We start from the raw sequence: 22,720 nt of genomic DNA on the forward strand, positions 1-22,720 counted from the left end.
TTTTTTCCACGAATTTTGTTAACAGTTTTCCGGTTTTGGCTCAAAGCCCTCCGACGATAACCAGTTAGAAATTCTCGAACTTGCAAAAAATTAAAGAAAATAAAATAAATTAACAATATATTTATTTATCAAAAATATGGATTTATATCTTTATATAATATAAACTATTTAATTTTTTCTACAATATATTGGCCCGAGCTTGGTTCAAACTTATCAATTCAAGCTCGGAGACTCAAGCTTGGATCAAGATAGGAATTGCCTTGGTAGCCAAGCTTTAATTCACAGGGAATCGCCAAACTTGGTTTTACCTAGGAATTACCACAGGTTCAACCCTGGTCAAAACTAGGAATCCCGAGACTTGGTAACCGAGGTTGGACCAAGTTTGAGCCTATCGTCCAAGCTTGGGGACCCTCACTTGGGAAACTGCGCTCAATGTAATATTCTTCGACGCCGTGACAATTTCAAGATATATCATTTGAAAAGTATCGTCAGGTGAGTGTGTTCAGATTTAGATGATAGCACTTTCAGAATGTCTGACTTCTAAGTAAAGGCAGGAGAACATGACGAAATTTAGATCAGAATGATTTTAGACTGCCCGATCTCAAACTGAAATCGTCTCCAGTCAATTAGATTATAATCAGGATTTCCTCAGTGTTGTTGCGCTACTGGATGAAATCTACTAAGGATGGACTGATCGGATGAAATCTGACTACGGTCGAAAGGATTTCTGATCCTAACTCAAGGTGCCTGATCCGAATTTCCACTTCCTGATTCGAACTGGAAGCATGGGATGTTCGTAAATATAGTCTAACCCAAGAAATTTATTCCATCAAATGTTATGCCAATGTTATCCCAATCGGCTTTCAATCGATGATCAAACGATAAACTGAATTCATCGATTTCTCAATCGAGCCGCAATCAAATCTCAATCGACCGATCCGCCAATAATCCGGGACTTTTGTGGTTTTCCGGACCTTTGAGTTGCCGATTTTTTTCGTCTCCCGCAGAAACTTTTGGAAGAAATAATTTCTGATCCTATCAACAGGACTTTCCTTGAAGTTGGAAAAAATTACAACAAAATTATATTTCGCCAATCACTTTCAGTATTTTAATGACTCTACAGCTTGAACTGCATGAGACTGGACGATGTTTATCATTTATTCAACCAGCCAGTGGCTCATTCGTAAAATAGAGCATTTAAATGAGACGAAATAAAATAACGGGGTTGAAGTTTCCCCGTAACATGGCATTGTGGATTACCACATTGGGTTCGATAGACATACAAAGTGGAAAGGGTATCAACGGCTGCGATGGGGTTGAGCAGGCACATATACCCTTTCATGGAGATTATTCGTTTGGTTAATATATGGCAAACGTAAATCACGGAGAGTGTAGGATAACTGTCCATCCAATATTCTCTCATGTACATATAAATGTGTATGATGATCCAGTCTGATTAATTGCCCGCAATATTTAAACGCGAATTTACATAACTATTTTATTCTAATTATATAACTATAACTAATGCCACCTTTAATTGTTAAGTGACAACCTGAAACGAAAACACAAGAGCTAGAGTCAACATAAATAATATTGGATGTGTTATTTGCAAAATCATTGCAAATTGTCTCATTCAAAAAGCCCTCTGGAATTTTTTGATCAAAAGCAGGCGTTTCAGACTATTCATTGTTCAAGTTGCACCAATCAGGAGCATGGAATGACCGGACGCTTGTCGGTGAGTGATATGCAAGAGTGTTGGTGCTATCCCCACCATATGATCCTGCTCCTCTCAAACAGGCAAAAATAAACGCTTGCGATTTTGGTTCAAAGGTTTGAGTAAACGAGAGAGGAAGGAGACCGAGAAAAGTGATTTTTCAGGGTAATTTCTTTCCTCTCATTCGTGACCGCGCTTTTTGAACGAAACACAGTCGTTTATTTCTCCTATCTGAGGAGACTAGTCAGCCGTAGGGTGGGGGTACAACCAACACTAGCTTTCCAATCACGGATAAACGTCCGTTCATCTGGGGCTGTTGATTGGCGCAACTTCAACATTGATTTTTTTGAAAAAATCACTTCCGATCGAAAAGTTCTACAGGACTTTTCGATTTAGGATTATTTTCTTGACTTTCCTCTTCAGTTTGGACGTTGAGTTTTAGGACACCCTGCTGGTATTCATTCGTAAAACAAGTCGTATATACTAACATCAAACGCTCATTATTATCTGCCGTAAATACGATGATCAGAACCGATTCTGGGATTGCAATGTTTTTTATTGAGTACACGACAATACGGGGAAAACCATTAATCATATCTTCCGTCAAGGTCACAAGGTCAGTAAAAAATTTCGAATTTCGATCATCGAAAATAGGGAAGATCTTCTCGATTTTTCCATTTCATTGAAAATCAGAGTAGATTAGCTCATTAATTAAAACATCTGATGGGCTGACCCCACCGTCCCCCTGTGGGAGTTCACTGGTTATAGTAGTGCAGCAGCGCCGTAACGAACTCACCACTAATTAATCATGAACCCATGTGTGAGGACCGGAGACAGCTGGCGTCGTGCAATCTTTCGTGAAAAAGATTGGAACGACTGGGTTTTAAATCCTCATCGTCAAGAGCGATTCGAATTACTAAAAGTTTAACTTAGGATGGATTACCAGTAAAAATGGAGAGAATTGCAGGTACATGCTCTGGTTAATTGCCCCAATCATTTGAAATTCTACGCTATTTCACTACGCAACATTTTTTCTTGACACATTTTTTACACAAATTTATTTTTGTTTTTTTTCAGCAAATTTATAGATTTTTCCAAAATAAAAAAAAAATTTTTATATGTCACGAACTTTGTTTTTTAAAATTGAATGTAGAATTGAATTGAATAGATTTGATTTTCCATTTGACTTCTTTGAATGTTCGCAACACAATCAAATCCACTGTACATTTGAGACTCCCATTGAAGTGGGTCAGTGCTGCCAACGCCACCAATTGATTCTGACAATTTTATCATGTCATATCGTAAGAATGTGAATATGAGACCGTTCTTATGTGCGTATTTTCATAACTATGTGCCATTGAAAAAAGCATAAACGATTTATATAGTGTGACTAACGGCAATATTCTAAGTGAATGTCCTCTGCTCTCTATAATTATTGAAACCATTTAGAGGTTGTAGAGGGGGTGTTGTGGAGTGTATAGATGAATATATACTTGGCCGATACGCTCCCGCGTATCTCAATAGATGACCGGTAGTGCTTCGCCTGAGTTCGCTACGGAGGGACATTCAGAGTCAAAACGTTTTTTTGGCTGAGGCCCTACGCTGTGATCGACGTCATCTTGATCAAGTTCACTGCGATAGAAAAAGTGTTCTCGGTGATAGGACAAATATTACGGTTTCGGTACAAATCACCTCTACCTTCAGTAAATTATCCTGGGTCAAAGGAGTTAACTGCAACGCACCTTTTTTCCCTCTATTTACAATGAAAATGCACTGAAAATTGCAGTTGTTGCACAATTCCTCGTCTTCGTTGACAACTTTTCTCAAATTATTTTCTCCGTGTCGTGAATGACCATGAAACATGAATGAATGACAATTGCAATTCATTGATGTAGGTGAAATCTCTTCACTGACATTCAAATATATTTTTTAACTAAAAAAATAAATATAAATAAAAAATATATAAATAAATATAGATAAATTTATGAGAAATGTACGTTGAAATATTTGAAAAGTCTGAGTACTGATCTCAATGCAACAGAACGTTTGATCAGATCGGCCGTCCACTAAGATGTTGTCTCCCTTATTCTTCACAACTTTTTTTATTTCTCTTCAATGTCGAGGAAAAAAATGAAAGAAGGAGCTGAGATTAATCGACCGCGACTCTCCGGCACTTCTTTCGCCTTTGAAGTCTTTTTTCCTTGTCGAACATAGCCCCTCTCACCAGAGGGTGTTCATCGGAGCCCCCTATCAATTTTCTCAGCTCTGATTAATGAACCTCGCAATACAACTGTGCAACGCGTTACATACCCTACCCATTCTACAAGGCGTCACTCGACTTATTAGATAGATGCTTTATTAGTTACATTACGGCGTGAGATGTAACAAGATAGAACTCAAGTAAACCTGAGTCCCGTAATTTCATCCTTTCCAAATAAAAGAGATAGTTGCTGCCTTTTTAGGCAAAAATAGCCATCAAATTGCTTCCCTGTATCCCTCGCGGATATCAGTGAAGAGAAAACTATTCAAAATTTCGTTCTCTTCTTCATTGAATTGTTTTATTGAATTTATTGAATAATAGAGAAAATAATAAAGGTAAGAGTGACGAATAAATAAATTGCTCATTAACTTTCGGGAAAACTTGGTGAGAAACCGTACGTTATTTTTATGGTCATTAAAGGCAATTTAACGATCTGATTGCGACAAATCCAGACGAATAAATTCAGTGGAAAGAAAAAGGGAAATCGGAAACTCAGGATTTTCCCCTGAAGAATCGTTCGGAAATAATATTTTTACTCGTATATTCAATTTTTGTTTATTCGATCTATTATGTACTGTGAATAGATTGTTTTAAAAACGATGGCAAGATGGCTGTACTATATCTGAGTCCCTCATAACCAGAAGAATTCTAATCCCTCATTACGTCGTACGCCCCTGACATTGTTTTCAATGTCTCCACTCCATAATAACAATTTAGTTTGTTCGATGGATCAGTGCATTTTGTTGAAATAGTTAGTAATAGAATAGTTAGTAATTGACGAAGCAAGGTCGTTTTGGGGATATCAAGGGGAAAGTGAATCGACAATGAGTGAACAAACAAAAAAGACTACAAATCTACTGAATTGTTAAAATTGTGGAACATGGACCCATTTCTGAAAATCTTTCACGGTAAACCCTTTGAGTGATATTTTACTCGAATTTTTTTCCTCATTTATCAGAGGTTGAGTGCGCATATTGATAATGGACGTTTGATCTATGCCTAGCAGATAATAAAATCGTGGGAAAATCAATTTCTGTCAGAATTTTTTTAAATAGACCTCAGCTAAGTATATTTTTTCATTCCGCGTGAATTTAAATGAATTTGATTTCATAAGTCGTATCATCGAACACACATTATCACTTTATATTATGAACCTCCCAGAAACACATGAAATTTTAACTATGGATCCTCAGACGTACCTTACTATAGTCTTGATCCAGCCGCCCCTTAATCCCGCGAGCGTTAATAGTCCTCTTGACATTTACAACATTTTCCATTGGACGAACCAGACTAAACTTACGATCAACCATCACCGGTGGATGGCTCACATCTAATAAATATATAACGCGACATTGATTGCACATTTCCCTCTGTATCTACTCATTTATTTTCACTCTTTTTAATTCAACGAAAAAAAAATACCAACGTGAATGCGGAAGTCATAGGAACGACTACAGATGCATCATTATTGTCATTAGCATCATAAGGATAGAATTTATCATTCAATTCAATAGAATTAAATTTAGTTGAACCTATATGTCATATATTATTTATATATCAGATCTATAATCTATATAAAATATATACTGTATATTAAACTTATCATTCACTAAAATTAATTTCAATTATACTTGAAAAGTTGTATATTCCTCAAATAAATTAAATACACATATTCAATTCAATCTAATTGCCTAATAAAATTTTTATAATTACAATAAATTTGATTGATGACTTAATTTAATGCGAAAAATATATATTCTATAATTTGTTTTCCTTTGTTAATTTCGCAGAAAATACGAATTGAAGGCCCCAAATAACTAAAATATCAATTCAGTTCAATATATAAAAATAATTGTAATTTTCAATGTTTTTTGACGATAATCATACTTCAAATAACATTATACCTGAATTTCCATTTCCGTTTGTTTCAACAGACTTGTCTCCAATTATTATTGTGCAACTTGCTTTTCATAATATAACGATTGCATGATATTTGTAAATTTACTAATAAAATTGAAACCTACAGAATTAATTTTTGCAGCCGAAACATGCACTTTTTTAATGGCTGTATCATTTCATTGAACAACAAATTTTTAATTACTCGTTTGAAAACAATTCCGTACTCCTTTTTCTTTCCCCACATCCCATAAAATATCCGCGCAAAGCGCGCAATTATGCATGATATAAAAAAAAACTTCGACTCTTGGTATCGCGTTCGATGGTAAACTAACGTGTTTCTGACATTATCGAGGCTATTAACAACACATTTCCTTCGCAACATCATCACATATTTCGATATTTTTTCCTTATTTTCAAGTGTTATTTTCCACTTCGATCAAATGTGAATAAGTTGAAGTAAGGAAGCGGTTGCAAAATCAATAGGAACGTTGTAGCCGCTGAAAACAAGTCTAATGGACAGGAGAATTTTAATTACTCTTTCAACGGAAGACTACATCACAGATGGAGTGCGTTTATCCCGTTTCTCTTCCATATATTTGGTATGTTTACTCAGACGTTTTTCCTCGCATATACCTTTTTTTCAACTCTACCCCATTGAGGGATATACGTTGGCAAGAGCATGTAACGAATAGAAAACCATCCAATATACATACATATAAAGCGTATACATACGTGTATGATAGTGGTACGGTCTGCCGCTGGCTTTGAGCTTTTCCCGTTGAGCCACTGGGCTTTGTGACCATCTACCCCTCATCTGATGGTGGATGAACACGAGAACAGAGGTAAATCGTTAACCCACAAAGGTATGGAAGCGTTTCGCATTTAATATTGCCAAAATGCTTGGACAGGCCAAACCCAGGGAATTATAGATTTTTGATTGTCGCTCTTTTGGTTTTTTGTTTATTCAAACATTTCTGAATATATTTCATGTTCAAAAGGTAGTGGACATACGCGCTAATTGTTTACCATCGTAGTATTAAATCTGAGTTATTGACAGTCGTTGGTCAATTTAATATTTTTAAGGAACATTTGCAGAAAAATTTGTTAATGCGAAACGTGGCTGAAGAATTATTCTGCCGGTCATTAGAATAGAGGTGCAAAGTGCTGAAATACTGGAATGTGCTTTATTCACATACAAAAATTCCTCTCAACACCATGAATTTTGTTGTATATTTTGTGATTAATGGAGTGGCTTCTTAAAAAGTATGAGACCGTACAATAAAATTAAAAGGTCTATCATTTTTTATTTGAGTTTAAATAAAAAATTGACAGAAATCCTTGAAAAACCGACGACAGTAGCTGAATTGGTCAAATCGCTCGACTGGATGACGGGATCAGTGAGGCGCGGGTTCGAGCCCAGCTTAGGGCATTGGAATTTTTAATCTTTTGGAAATCATCGAACGAAAATCCATAGATACTAAGAATCATCAAGAAATATTATTTCCCGATGAAGGATGTCTTTGCGCTCATCATCAGGGTGCTGGCCCTATGACCAAAGCGTCCCAGGAGCGCGCAGGTTCGAGTCCCGGTGATGAAGGACTTTTTTCATCGCCGGAAAATAAACCTAGTGCTTGTGGAGTTAGTTATAAGTTAGCTTAGAGCCAAGTGCGGGTAGAGAATTAGATTGGAGGACCGCGTAGATAAAAGGCCACAACGGTCATACCATCTGGCTCCATCTAATTTATTTATTATTTCCCAATGAAGCTTTGTTGATGAACATCCTGCCGGCCTAGGTTTTCCATGGTTTTCCTTGGTCACTAGGAGATTCTGTACGTGGCGTACAGCTTCTGGGGTAAATGCGTCATGGTTGGAGGGGAAGTCAGCCGGTGATTCCGGAATTAAATAGAATGTAAAAACCCGAGTAGAGTACACATGAAAAAAATAAATAGATAAATTAAAATCCTTTAGAAATTCCTGTCTAGATCAGTTTATTATATTGTGCCTTCCTTTTTTTTACTGTACCACGCAGCAATTTTTTATAACTCATTGGGATTGGTTAACGATGAGCGCCGAATATATACAATCATTTCCGAAGTTGGCCTCCATTACGGAACCTCTTGCGTCAGCCATTTTGCGTCCATCTCCTCGTCGCCCATTAGAATTTAAATTTTTACTTTTAAATTGTGCTAGGTGACATATAGTAATTTTGTTCCACGGCGTGCAGTTTGCGTCAAGATTGTAACGTATCACAGTATTTTTTATCGAAACAACACTAGAAAAATTCACCAGGTACAGCGTGAAAATAATAAAAATTCCAACACTCATTTTCCTTCAGCATATTGACCATTTCAGAGTCCAAATATGAAAGAAAAAACAGAATTAATTATGAAAAAACAAACAAAAATAGCCCTCGCGATCTTAGATATTGTTGAATTTTGGGGGATTTCCACAAGTACGAAATTCACTCTTTTTTCTCTGGGAATATGTTCTAAGGTTTTATTGCGGTAGGGCCCCGAATATATATAGAAAGGAGGAAAAATTTTATTACCGGCTTTTCTGAGTGACATTTTGGTGACCAGAAGTGGCCATGAGATTAGAAATAAAAAAGTTTTGGGGGATGGAAATGTTCTGGTCCAAGAGGCCCAAAATAAGGCTCTACTATCTTTGAGTTTAGTCTGTTATGAGAATCTGTAGAGTAACATACCTACTGACGAAAGTACAATCACGAATAGAGAATAAATTATAAAGTGAATAAAACACAAACTGAAGTGTTGTTTATTTCAATCCCATAATCTAGTAGATACCCCACCCTGACCCTGATTTTGTTTACGTCCACAAAATTTTGGATGTTTAAACATTTTTGTTCCCACTGATTTTCCAATTATCTCGAGTTATTATGGGGCCTTAGAGAGGGTTAAATCCATTTGTTACGAGGGATATATAAATGTCAGCTCGAGTGCCCTCAGCCTGAGAAAAAACAAGGAGAGCACAAAAGAGGTAATTAGCGGCCACTTGTTTCATCAGTCATTTTTCCTCGCGCCGCTTTCTCATCTCATAATATATGCGACTCGTAGACTCATCCAATCTATACGAGGCGCGAGACACATATTGGCCGGATTAATGACGCGGGTCTTACGTGAACCATCATGGACCTCTGAACAGCGTTTTAGTACGAAAACAAAAGTCATAAGGAAAAAACAATTAAAGCGATGGTAGAGGTGAAAAAGGAGAGTTTATGATGAAACAGGCGATTAACTCGCGCGATATTTAATGCGAAAATTTACGGGCATCCTCGACTGAGAAATTTTTAATCAGGTGAGATATAAGTGGATGCTCTTTTATGAGAGATCGTTTATCATGCTAATATACAGTGGCAAGGGTTGATGACTGGTTGAGAAGCATTCTGAACCGCTAGATTGTTAATATTCTACCCGGGAAAGCTATTCATTTGAAATTCCTCACTTTTCAATTAACAAAATTTTTCGTTTTCCTATTTCTTTTTCCATGATATTATGACAAATTATGGGACTTATTTGACTGAACATTTATGTTAAAATGTTAATTGTAAAGCAGCGGTAAAACACGTTTGATCGAATTAATCAATTTTAATAGAACATCGGGGAGGTGAGAACCGGTCAGGTGAGGGTTTGTACTTAATTATTTAACGTGGGCCCATGACGTCATCAAGTGATTTGTCGTTCTTTCAGCAATTAGATCAGTTGATGGATATTTTTAGAAGGAAATCCTTTTTTTAAACGGTTACATCTAATGGGTTATTATACCTAGAAATAATTTTTTAGAAAAATATATTGCGAATCTCTGCTGACTGCCCTAACATTCGGTAAATTCCACATCTAATTTGTAACGAATGTCTCGTCCTTAAGTATCTAGTACGCATAAAGGGGGAATCATTAAGGGATCAGAGCTTTTCAGCAAATGTTGGAACAGTCTTCACTCGTATTAAAAGAAAATTAATAAAAGGTGTCATTAAAATGAGCTTATTTATAACAGAATCTTGAGATCAAAAGTAAGAAATTTCCAATAAATTGAGAGAGAGAGAGAGAACATGTAAATTGGCATCAGAAATAAGTTTCCAAATTTAAGAAGATTTTGTTCTAAATTATTTTTCTATCAGGAGTGTAAAAACTTACTAGTAAACATCACGCTTCACCAAACGGAAACGGAAAATCGTTTCCCAGTCACATGAAGAGAAATATTCAATAAAAATTGAGTACTGTTTCGGGAACGAATGGCGCTTTATAGAAATTTTAGGTATAGGAATTTGATCTCAATCGTCTGAGAAAAATTACGATACTGTCATGCAAAATTTCCCAGTCGATCCCGTAATTAGCGAGCGGAATAGAAGTTCCGTAATTTTTACCGAACAAGACTGAAGGTGCGCTGCCGCGCACTGTAATGATGAAATTCTGGATTTAAAATTTAAAAATCAAATAAGTTCCAAATTCAAATGAACCGCCTTAAACAGCCATGAATCAGTAAGGAATAAGCGTAATGGACTTTCGAGATATCGACAGTATCGATTTTTCTCCTTGTTCTAATGCCTATTTCTCTCCGTGCAGGTTACTTCGTTTTTCGTACTGATCCTCCCTTTTCCTCGTTCAAGTATTGGCACTGGCCCTTCCTCGAAGTCGAGAACGTCAAAAACACTACAAAAAAGCCTCGTCGATGACTAGTACCCTAGGGATTTTTGTTGGCGTAGCATGTCGGCCCTCGCTTTCAGTCCGGACGACAATGTGACGCGACTAAAAGTCTCTATGAGACTCTTCCTGAAATGTACTATTTTTTAATCGACCACTTATTTACAAATTAATTTATGTGGAATGTGTGAAATTAGTGACGAGAGAATGAGCGAGTGCTTTCTTATTTTGGATATTTGCGCATGTGTAAAAGAACAATGTGACTCTAGTGAACATTAAGATTTGTTTAGACGCTAAGTTTTAAGGTGATTTATGTGTTTGTTTAATATAAGGAACGGGAGGAAAAGGAGAGGTGTGTGTCGAACATGACAGGTTTATGATACCCAGGTGGGAATTCACCATTGGTCCAAGCTTGGACCGAGACTAGGCTAGGTTGGTTCGATCTTGGTTTCCAAGCTTGGAACAATCTTGGCTAACCCTTGGTTTGTAACGCCCGCCCGAGCTTGGATCCCAAGTTTGATCCAAGCTTGAATCAAGTTCGGCGTTCAGACTTGGACCACCCTTGATCCAAGCGTCACCCAATTTGAGATCAATCTTCAGCCTAATTTGGTCATCAGCCTTCACCCAAGCTCGACTTCCAAGTTTGACTTGAAAAAAAATATGTTCAGCTCGCTCCCCCCAACCCAAGCATTAGTATAGCCAAACAAAACTGTCAAAAGTTGATAATTCTTCCAATTTAAATTCTGACTTAATTTTTTTTCTTTGACCATCACGATCAACTTAATTTTTTTTCCACGAATTTTGTTAACAGTTTTCCGGGTTTGGCTCAAAGCCCTCCGACGATAACCAGTTAGAAATTCTCAAACTTGCAAAAAATTGAAGAAAATAAAATAAATAAATAATATATTCATTTATAAAAAATATGGATTTATATCTTTATATAATATAAACTATTTAATTTTCTCTACAATATATTGGCCCGAGCTTGGTTCAAACTTATCAATTCAAGCTCGGAGACTCAAGCTTGGATCAAGGTAGGAATTGCCTTGGTAGCCAAGCTTTAATTCACAGGGAATCGCCAAACTTGGTTTTACCTAGGAATTACCACAGGTTCAACCCTGGTCAAAACTAGGAATCCCGAGGCTTGGTAACCGAGGTTGGACCAAGTTTGAGCCTATCGTTCAAGCTTGGAAACCCTCACCTGGGTAGTCATCTTTCGAGTTTTAAGGATTTTTTGTATCATATAACGGTGGGTTTTGTCCGGCCATGTGGGGTCACTCTTAGGACAGACCTTGCATTGTTGAGGACTCAGGGAGAAAACTAGTGATAAAAGAAAAGGAGAGAAAACAGTGCATTTTCGGATTTTGAACAGTGATATGAGTCAGTTGTGACTTGACCGGTTACGCGTGATGATACTCTTCTCATACTCCTAATATAATTTTGACTGTGTGTTACTTTATAATATACTGTTACCTTCGTAAAATAAACTAATCATATCCTTTTATTTGACTTGATCCTACATTTATAATAAGACAAGAGTTTTTATTCAGTTGTAATAAAAATTCTCTAGCACACTAATTAAATCATTCATTTATTCCAAACAAAATTTATTAACTAGTAGGATCGAGTTAACTATGAACAAAATAATATTCGCTAACAATTAACAAATGGTTCACTTGCATAATCATACATCCCCATAACCCCGGATTCCTCAGACATGACAACCCATCCAGTGTCGGCCGATAGCCGGGGGAGTGTTGGGCCAAGACCTACCAGCACTGGGCCAGTCCCGGACCGTTCCTCACCGCTTACCAGACAACATTTAGGAAAATGTACGTCAATGGAATATCTAATAAAAAATCAAAAAGGATCAAGATTAACGAACCACCTGTTGGCAAAATTCACAATCATAGAAAATGTCTTTTTTTTCAACCTCGTTATTGAATAAATCTGTCTGGTCCAAATCAATACGAGTCAAGCCTGTCCCAACATTTTCTGAAAAACTCTGATCCCTTGATTATTGAATGCTAGTGGAAAGTGAATGGGAAGTTGGAAGGTAAGCGCTGTCGATTGGCTGACCGAGAGCGGCTGCTCGTAAGCCTCTACTTCGGTGACCTCTGACCCCACCCCCAGAGGGCGCGCGCACGCCCTCAACCCGCACAAACTTGCCTTCTTCCGTTACTCCTCTTCACTCCCCTAGTACGGTCGAGGAAGTAATTACCGGGGCCGCCACCCTCGGTTCGATAACGCCCGTACTATCGTCGTGAACTCATGGGTTGGATGGCACAACCCATGCGTCTCTTCAACCGCGCAGCCCTACTCGTTCTTTTCCACATACAACCACCCGCTATCCACCTCTTTTCGCAAACGTATGTTCCACCTATGCCCGTGAACATTATACTTACGCGCCTTTGTATACTCCATGCTCGTTGGCTATTATGGAGCTATAAATTGTATTTCACGATGTCGTTGGAAAAAGGGAATGCTCCGGAATAAGAGACCACTTCCCTCGTAATTTTATGGCTATTTCATTTTACTTTTTTTTCTATACTCTCAATCCATATCCTGCGACGTCATTTTCTGCTTGATAAACATGTCTGTGGACGTGTGTGTCTTAACGCTCGAGCGGTTACTCTATGAGCAATATCGTTGACTTTTTCATTATTTCATTTTTTTAAATTCTCCTCTGTCACACAGAAAATTGAAAAATGTCAAATGGTATCGATTGGAGACTCATGGAAATACTCATGTACTTTTTTTCATGCAAAATAGCGGAATTAATTTGTTTTTTAATACAAGTTAGATATACATGCTGATTACAAAAACTGCATTAATGTCATAGAGATGTATCTTGTACACAACGATTAAAAATAACTATTAAACATGATAAAGGTGTCGGCCAATGTTTTCAAATTATGGAAAATATAGTTCACATAACCATTGTTTATCATAGCAGTTTTAAAGTTCATTGTCTGAATGAAAAATAAACTTGGTTAAATAAAAAATATTGAATGAGAACTCCATTACGTGACCTAAAAGAGATCTCCAGTCATTAGTTCCTATTTTTTGAGCCCTCTATTAAAACGGGGAAAATTTGCGTTGAGTCGGGGACGAGGGAAAACCGAGACCCGACGGGAAAGGACGAGGGCTTGACACCCCCTAGTGACGTCGGGCCCAAACCAAGGACCACACAGGGTGAATGGACAAAGTCGGAAGACAATTAGACATTCGGGCCTTGACCTGCCAACGAGACACTCCTTTGACTGTCCTCCAACGTAGCACATATTCGTATATCATTGTCGTGCGATTTCAGAGCTTAAATCATATTGTCTTATATTGTATCCAAATCCACTTATTAAATTAAATTCTTAAACAGTAAAAACCTCATAAAAGTTATTACTACACTATAATGAGATGATTGGAAATGGAATATTTAAATAAATTGTGAAGGAAGGGGATTAAATTTGAACTATTTTCATTCTGTAAAATGCCTCAGGGAAGAAATGTTTGTACTCTGTAGATCTCTTCATGAGACTGAAAGTTAGTGACAAAGACCAAACAAAAATCGTCACCTAATAAAAGAACCATTTCTCCTTTCTTCCTCAGACATCGTTGTTTATGTTTATGTAGACTCTGGAATGTTCATGAAACAGCGCTCATTCGATGTTCATCATTCCGCGTCGGCCCGAACTGGAGTTTCCAGAGGTGTATTAAACAGAATGGTCCAGTGCCTGTATGAAACATTTTTTTAAGCGCCAATCAAATTAAATTGAATGTTTATTTTTCAATAAATATTGTCATTTCATACTCCCCCAGCGCATGAAGTGAGCTCATAAGTTATTGATCGTTATTTGATGACTAATAACGATTCAATGAACAAACAATTACGTGAGTTATTGATCGATTACTAGGGACTCGTAACCAGCCAGAATGTCGGTTCAACCCCATCAGTAAATGATTTTAAATCGGTGACTTTTCTACTCGATGTTGTATATTAATGATTTAAGTATCGAATAAATTTAATAATTATTTATTCGTGAAAGGCACTCACATCGTTACAACTGGAGATTATTATGAAGTAGCGAGATATTCCTGAGATGGGTTAGGTGTTACTCGTGTAATGCGAGTGTTAGAACTGAACTGAATAAGGTAATTAGGGGATGTCTCAAGGGGCTGTTTTTGAAAAAGTGGGGAGTGGGAGTATCAAAGGAATAGAGGACCAAAGGTTCAAGGAACACTTGGCGCTATTTACTCGGGATGCATATTTACAACATTCAAATGTTTTTAGTGGTTGCAAATCAGTAGCGAAGTGGTAAAACGAGATAAGTCGACTTATCTCTGAAACGAATTTTTGAACAATATCTCCGAATCTAAGGCAGATAACACAATTGTTGTAATGACATTTGTTGTAGTACTCAATTCGCTTCACAAAAAAGGTAGAAATAAAAATTTTGCTATCTGCCTTAGATTTCGAGATATTCATCAAAAAATGGTCGATAGTCAAAAGTGACGTATCCTGTTTTACCACTAGGGTACTGAAATGATTTCCGAAGGATTGAAACTACGTATTACGTGAAATGTATTTATCTATTAGCTTAGCTGGGGAATAAAAGAATATTGTGGAGGATTATTCTAATAAGTGAATATCTCCTTCTATTTAATGATACGTCTCAATCTTTACTCAATTTTTAATATTTATATTTACGTCAAGGATTCGATATAATACTAGCTAAGTTGTTAATCCGATGTGGTTTACTGGAGAGATCGTTCGAGAGTGTGTCTAGCCCTCAGTTCGTCCAGGGTAAGGAGTCTGCCCCAAAGAGAAGGCCCTTTTGTCTATTGAATCAGTCCACATATTGCATTGTTTACGTTATAAACAGCTCAAGTGTTTTCATTATTCTTTCAGATGTTTTTAGATTTTAATAAACTGGAAGCCAGGTTAATTAAGAAAAATGAATGATATAAGTAAGAGCAGTTTTATTTTGGATGAATATATGTATGTTCACACTTCGAGAGCAGTCGACGAACTAACAAACGAATTGAAAAATCGTCATCATGGTTTCTTTCTCCAAATGAACGATTTCTTTATTTTATTCTATAAACATAAACTGGAGTTTTCGGCGTAAGACCGCGCAGACGGTCTCTCCAGGAAACAATGACGTCATAGTACTCACATAGACTTATATAGAGCTCTAATGTAATCATATTGTTTTTGTTCTTTTCAATAGATGTTTACAATCCGTCGCTTTTTCGAGTGAATGTCAAAAATATTTCCAATAATATCGATAATAAGCAATTTGAGGGTTTCTAGTTGTTACAAAAAATAAAAAATATATCTTCTAAAATATAGTGGGCGTACAACATCGACTATGCGGTCATTACAGACGTTCATGATTCCCTTAAGCACACACAAGGGAGCGGTGAGGGGGTGCCAGCGTTCGCGTCTCCCAGTGGCAGTCTCAGTCTTGGATGTGAATCCCGATTGGTTGAGGCCAAAGGTCGTGAGTCGCCTCATTTCCACCCCCTCTCACCATATTCTCACCCGCGACCTATCGCGCCACCTCTCACCAAGGTGTGCTCAGACACCCCTCCAAATAATATTGCCAGCCAGACAAAGTTTTTTTTTCCACTCTACAGCTGTCTTTCATCGATCGATTGCACCGAAAAAGCGAAGAAAAAATTAACACTGGCTTTGACAGTACTGACACCTCCAAATATTTATGCAAAAATATCCACGCGGTGTGCGAAACTGTCTTGGAGTAAAATGTAACGATATGACGTCACGAACTCATCCATCAAGTCCCCAGTGACAAGCGGCAAACTGGAGCCGATTAAGTTTTGTGCGTGAACAGAGGGGGATGCAGTGAGAGATGGTGAAAAAAGTGACGGAGAGTATGAGAGATAAAAAAAAACCTAACACTGAGAATGTCTTTTTTACGAGAGGTTTATTATTAGAAATGTCAGAGGACGTCTGGCCCTCCGGGGCCTTGGGTCCTCGCGTGCGCTCTGACAATTCTTCCGACCATTCTTTATCGAGGTATTTTTTGTCCTCTCCCGTCATGATACATAGATTAACAAGGAGAAACACCAATCTAAAATGCTGTAAATTATCTGTGAAAACGCGGTGGGTTGTAAGTCCGTATATTGAGAACAAAATTATTTTTCTCAAATATTTATTCACTTGAGGGTAGCATTTATTTTTCGAAAATTATATTTCTTGGACTGAGTAATTTTCAGAGAAACTTCATTAGCTTTCAATGATGACAATCTTATTGTTCTTGAGCGTGACTATATTGCACAGAACTTTAAATGAAATCCGTTGTTAAAAATCGGTAAAAATAACGAAAATTTAAAATTCAGTTTAATTTCCGTACGAAATTCTGATTTATTTAGCGAAATTGTCCCGAAATTTGATAGGAACTCGCTACGAAAAATGTAGAAAAAAAAATTTAACAAATGTAATAATACTGTTAGCAAAATATGAAAATTGATATTCGTGATCATTAGCAACAAGCTTTTTTTCTCAATGTATTTGTAAATATATATGTATATAGACCTATTACAGAACCACAAAAATGGTATATTTCCATATACATAGGTGAACTATTTTTCATAAACCGTCACGATTTCTCGAAACTACAATTTTTCACTCCAGGTTCCAAGAGTCTCTTCCCCAGCTCACGATGCAACAGTCAAATATCTGAAAAGTGTAATCACCAATAATTAAAAAATACCCATCAACTCATTCACTTGAGGGAAATGAAGCTGCTGACAGCTTAACGGCAAACCTGGTAGACGATTTATCGGACGAGTTCCCCATTCCCCACACAGATTACCGAAATCATTTTCAAACAGAGCAATGCACTAGTCCTACAACAAATATGATTCTAGCACATGCGACGAACCATAAGAAAAAAGGCACCAAATACTTTGAATTATACTTTAGACAATCTCCACATCCACATCTCTGGTTGTAAATTACCCAGAGAATCTATTGTCAGTGTCAATCATATTAGAGCAAACCACTACCATCTAGGAGCATCACTACACTGGGTTGGAATTATAAATGACTCAGACTACTCATAGGAAGCAGAATTTCAATATTTTGAGCACACCCTGTGTGGTACTGCTCAACTTTCTAAATCCAAAGAAACAATCATTATAACCCAGACTAAGGAGGTCTTCCTGCAATCCTCCTTATGCAACGAGCAAATTTGCAAACGGAACAGACTCTGAGTACATAGAAACAATTTGTCAATATTTAAAGAAGTGTAAGGTAAGAATTTAATATTAGATCAACCGTATTTATAAATCTTATGTACAGATTTCACCACTGGATGAACATAAAAAAACTCATTCACTTTATTTGGCATTTGCTTTCTGAAGCACGTGCTTCTCAACTATTTTATGACATATCGCGCTAGTTTTTTTTCTCACTGACTCGTTTATCTTCCATACAGATAACGATGTGAGTTAGATGACAACTCTCGCCTCATTTATGAAGCGCTCAGATAGTCATCTTCATTATAGTCGCCTACACTTTCTCCAGTATTTTTTGTTGAAAAATTCCTCACTATCGTTATCGTTATATATTTTTTTCATATTTATAAGACCAAGGAAAAAGTAGACCCTGTTGACCGATGATATTCTTGTGGGCAAACGATAAGAAAGATTGGTGCTCCATTCACTGCCTCTCCCCTCGCTCTCTTCCCCGGGGTTTTTTCGTTTTTTTTCTCCTCATCTCTTTTATCCTGGACATATCCGCTCTGTCGATGAGAGTAGTCCGAAAGAAGAGTTGATCATACGGTTTATATGGACAGATTTCAAGGGGGAATTCTGTATGCAGTCGTCCCTCTTTCTTTTTTTATTTTCAAGTAAAACGGTATTACTGTGGAGATTGTAATTGCTGTCTGGACAGGGAAAATTATCCGCTTTCCCGGGATAATTTTCTTTTTTCTCCATTATTCGAGGGCTTCTTGAGATGATCTTAAAAGTAAAAAAAGACTATGACGTGATATCGTCGTGGGATAATAAGAATGCAGGAAAATTGATTGAAAAAAGTGTTGACTTTTTTGTTGTATATTTTTTGTAGAACAATATGATATATCGGAGATGTCTGGTTGTGCCATTGGACAGAGGGGAATATCCTGATAACACGATTACAGTCCCTAATATGATTACTTTGCGACGTGTGTAGGTTCTGTCTTTCCTCGTCGAGGCAAAGAAAATACAACAAAATTCCGAAACTTCGGTAATAATAAGTCTTCTTGGAAGAACTGTTTTGGTGATTTTATATTTAAATTTATGGTTAACAGAGACGTTGAGGAAAACAGGCTATCGGACTTGATCGAAAAGTCAGTTTAGTGAAATGAGGAGTAAATAGAGTGGAAAAGTTAATCTTGTTCTTTGATGAAATTGTCATGAGGCTCTTCCAGAAATCTAAAGAGATTCAATGCAAAACTACAACTCATTTTATTCAATTCCGTCTGAAAATATCAATGTTAGGAATAAACTTAACAAAACGTCCATAAATATATTTTTTAGATAATATAAAAAAACTTTTAACGAGAAATAATTTTTTTCGAGATTTTTTTTTTCGATGCAGTTTTTCAAACTCATCATTTCCAGATTTATATTACGGAAAACGGAATTCCTTTGTAAATATAAACCTTTGGGATTATATTTTCTTTCACAATAGATAATTTTTATCCACTAAACAAAAACAACTTGTAATGAAATACTTTTTTCCTGAAATAAAAAAATAATAAGAGAAATGGGAGCAAAATTCTCGAAATTGATAGTTTTCACAATATTTTGCTGAGCATTCGTTCATTCTCGAAAGCCAAGACTTAAATATCAAATATAGTATTAGCGGTAATCAAAGGAAATGCAGATTGTAACCGTGACATTAATCATAATGACTAACAACAACATATTATATTAATCACAAATGAATCGCCCAGTAATATACACAATCTTCGACATCGGTGTTATTCGCTAATCTCAATTAAGTGCCGAAGAATGAATTTTGAGGTTTTCATACCAAAAATCATTTTTCCTCTCTCGAATTGGTAGAAATGAAACCAATGCTAATCGATCCAGAACCAAATTATCAGCAAATGACAGCGGTTTGCGATCGCACATGAACAAAAGCTGAGGATTGTACTGGAAGGCAATGTGAGACACATAAATAAAATTCAACACCTGGTGATGCTCGCGATGTTTGAACTGAGCTGGTCAACCATCAGCTCGAACTCCTTGCATTGTTACAAGTCGATTAGATGCCCAGCCATTGAAACCTTTAAATTTGAAAAAACCTAAAAACGATAATGAAAAATGAAAATTACATAATAACGTTCTGAAGAGACATTGCAAACCATGGTTTTCCATGGAGACACTACTGGGTGATACGATCCAAAATCGATTGTTGCAACTGATCCAACAATACATACATATACCAACGAAAAGCCTAAGAAATATTACTTGAGCCCATTGACACCGTTGACAGTGGAAAACTTCTCCAGTAAAATGGAAAAGGCCATGAAACTTTGACAGGCCATCACTGAAATGAAACAATTTCCTTTTAATTTAACTTTTCAACAAAATATTTTTCCCCGTTTTTGGGGGTCTAATTTACCCCGGATGTCCATATTGCCCTTCCAACTTCTTCCTACCAAAAGTAAACAGGGCTGTATATTGAATTTCTTCAAACTCGAGTAAGCCAGAGTTTATAGGCTTCTCCAGTTGTAATGACCGATTTCTCCAATGCACCTGTGACCGCAGAGACCACAATGAGATGTCGCTTCCGTACGTGCATACACTTTCGGTATATGGTAAGGCAGATACACAACCACTTCTGGCAGCACTCATATACGTTATCGAAGAAACCCCTTGTGTACTGTCGCACGTGCGACTATGACGCGGAACAGCAACTAAAAAAACGGGAAACCATGGAGTTTCTGCGTTAAACTACTAAAATTACTCATCCATACTACGTTATCATTTACCTCTTCCGTACGCAAGGGCTCACAAAACCATATTGTATTCCAAGATAAACACACATACAATACCACACATTTAAAAAATTATCGGGTATTTACCCATAGGTTCTGTACAAATAAATGCAGGTGTCAAGTTATTCAGATTTGATAAATCATGAACGCAAAGCGCGAATGATTTATTTCTAACTTTCCGACTTCATTTCTTTGAACAATATATCTGACACAAAATGTTTAACGTGAAATAGATTCAAATGAGCAAAAAAATATGATAAGTCAAGACTTTCCGCCCTAGGGGGAAAAACGCGTATTTTTCTCCCGCTCATTCGACAGCAAATTATGAACTTTCCGTTGCAGGCGTGTGAAAAATAGCATGAGCATCAAGGGCGGGAAGTCATTTTCCGCACGTACAGGTGACTTTCCTCCCTAGTGTGGAAAATCCTCGTTTCCCTCCCGCTCATCAGACAGCCAATAAATGCTTTCCTTTTCAGACGTGTGGAAAAATAGCACGAGAACAATACACACTATTGTGCACCAAGGACGGAAAGTAATTTTCCACTCGCGCGCTTTTCCACCCTAGTGCGAAGAATCTTCATTTGTCTCCCCCTCTGCAGGTTGCAAAATGTCGAATTTCCGCACGGGTATATTGAAATATAATATTGTTGTTGCCTGTATGGAGAGTGCATGCTATGTATGGACGAAAATTAACCGTCTGTCTATAGCTCTGTACAGAGCTCTGTTCAGTCTATAGACAGACGGTTAATTTTCGTGGAAATCACCAATGGCCCAGGCTTCACCCAAGCTATTGCCAATACTAGGGGAGCTTGGATCAGGCTTGGCATCCAAGCCGGGATCAATAGCGGATGTGCATTGGAATGTAACGTGGGGCCAGGCCTGGTGACGAGGGCTGGCCCAAGTTAACTTATTAAGGCTGGTCCAGGCATTCGAACCAGCGACGTTCCAGGCTCATATATTAAAAAATGACTAGGCTTTATTCAAACAGTTTATAGTACTGAACATATCCAGATAAATTGCAAATGAACCAGATACCCTGTGGCATTACTTTAAACTTACTTTACACTTATGTAACAATATGGGGTAAACAATGAGGCATAATACCATAGGACATTGCCACCCCTTGGATTCACGTGTAAGTAAAATTAGCATGCCGCCTAGTTAAAAAGAAATAAATTTCAGTCAATTCGTCAATCTGGGCCCAAGACTGGTCGAGAGGTTATGAACCAAGGCTGTATGAACCAGACTTTTCCCAGGCTTGGCACAAGCTTGGTACCCAGGTTTGATATCAGGGAAGGATCCAAGCATGGGCTTTCTCTGGTGTGACTAAGATACCAAGCCTGGTGGAGTCTAGGATTATCGAAGTTGGTCAACCGGGTCTAACCCATGGTTGGCCGGGCGTGAAGCTTGGCGATTCGTACCTGAGGTTTAGTCCATGTCAGTATTTTATAGTTTTTCTCAGAACAGTGCCGAAATGTTTAGAATAGTTTTAATAAACAGAAACAGAGAAGGAAAAAAATAAATGAGAGAACAAGGGTCTTTTGTTTAATGGGTCCAGACTGTGAAAATTTTAGTCACTAAGGGTTAGTCCCTCTGGAGACATTATAGGCGAAAGATATACCTTTTGCATGCGATAATAAAGAATTAAAGTTTATAGCCAAATCGTTTGATATTATAGAGTAAACCCTTGTCCATAATCCAATAGCCTACCCATAAATTATTCGGCTGAAAATTGCTTGCGCATTAGAATGACATTTTTCCATATTACGATATCAATTAATCATCATGTATTAATTTCCATTACACTCTCACATAGAAATAAGGAAACGATACGTCTTGATACATTTTTGTAGAAGGGTAGGATAATTATTATGAAAAATTTCTCACCGTGCTTTCCCTTACAGACAGTAATCAATGAAAATATCCCAGGGTGATATTTTTTAGGATAGTTCACCAGGCCAGGTAATCATCACCAGTCTCCAGGGAAATGTGGCGAATTATATTTACCCAAAGACCCAAAGTTGTAAACTCAACAACCAAGAGAGAATTCCAACCCTGTAGCGGGAGGTGGGCGCTTGTTTATCTAAGCACTCTAATTAATTACGAATATCTCCATACCTGCGAGGATGCATGAATTGTTGTATGAGAAGCAACATTATTTATTACCACATGTAAG

The 22,720-nt window shown here is 37.2% G+C and overlaps 1 long non-coding RNA gene across 2 annotated transcripts; it reads right to left on the reverse strand.

Moving 5' to 3' along the window:
- Positions 1 to 17,678: 17,678 nt before the first annotated feature.
- On the reverse strand, positions 17,679 to 20,563 carry LOC135164264 (uncharacterized). Of its 2 annotated transcripts, XR_010299263.1 has the most exons (4): positions 20,169 to 20,563; positions 19,909 to 20,093; positions 19,575 to 19,848; positions 17,679 to 18,517 (listed from the first exon to the last, which is right to left on the reverse strand). It is a non-coding gene; the product is annotated as an uncharacterized LOC135164264 (long non-coding RNA). The 2 variants fall into 2 exon arrangements; XR_010299262.1 differs by lacking the exon at positions 17,679 to 18,517 and having other exon boundaries at positions 18,561 to 19,848.
- Between the last annotated feature and the right edge of the window lie 2,157 nt (positions 20,564 to 22,720).

Source organism: Diachasmimorpha longicaudata, chromosome 7 (assembly GCF_034640455.1).
Source record: "Diachasmimorpha longicaudata isolate KC_UGA_2023 chromosome 7, iyDiaLong2, whole genome shotgun sequence".
Taxonomy (NCBI): Eukaryota; Metazoa; Arthropoda; class Insecta; order Hymenoptera; family Braconidae; genus Diachasmimorpha; species Diachasmimorpha longicaudata.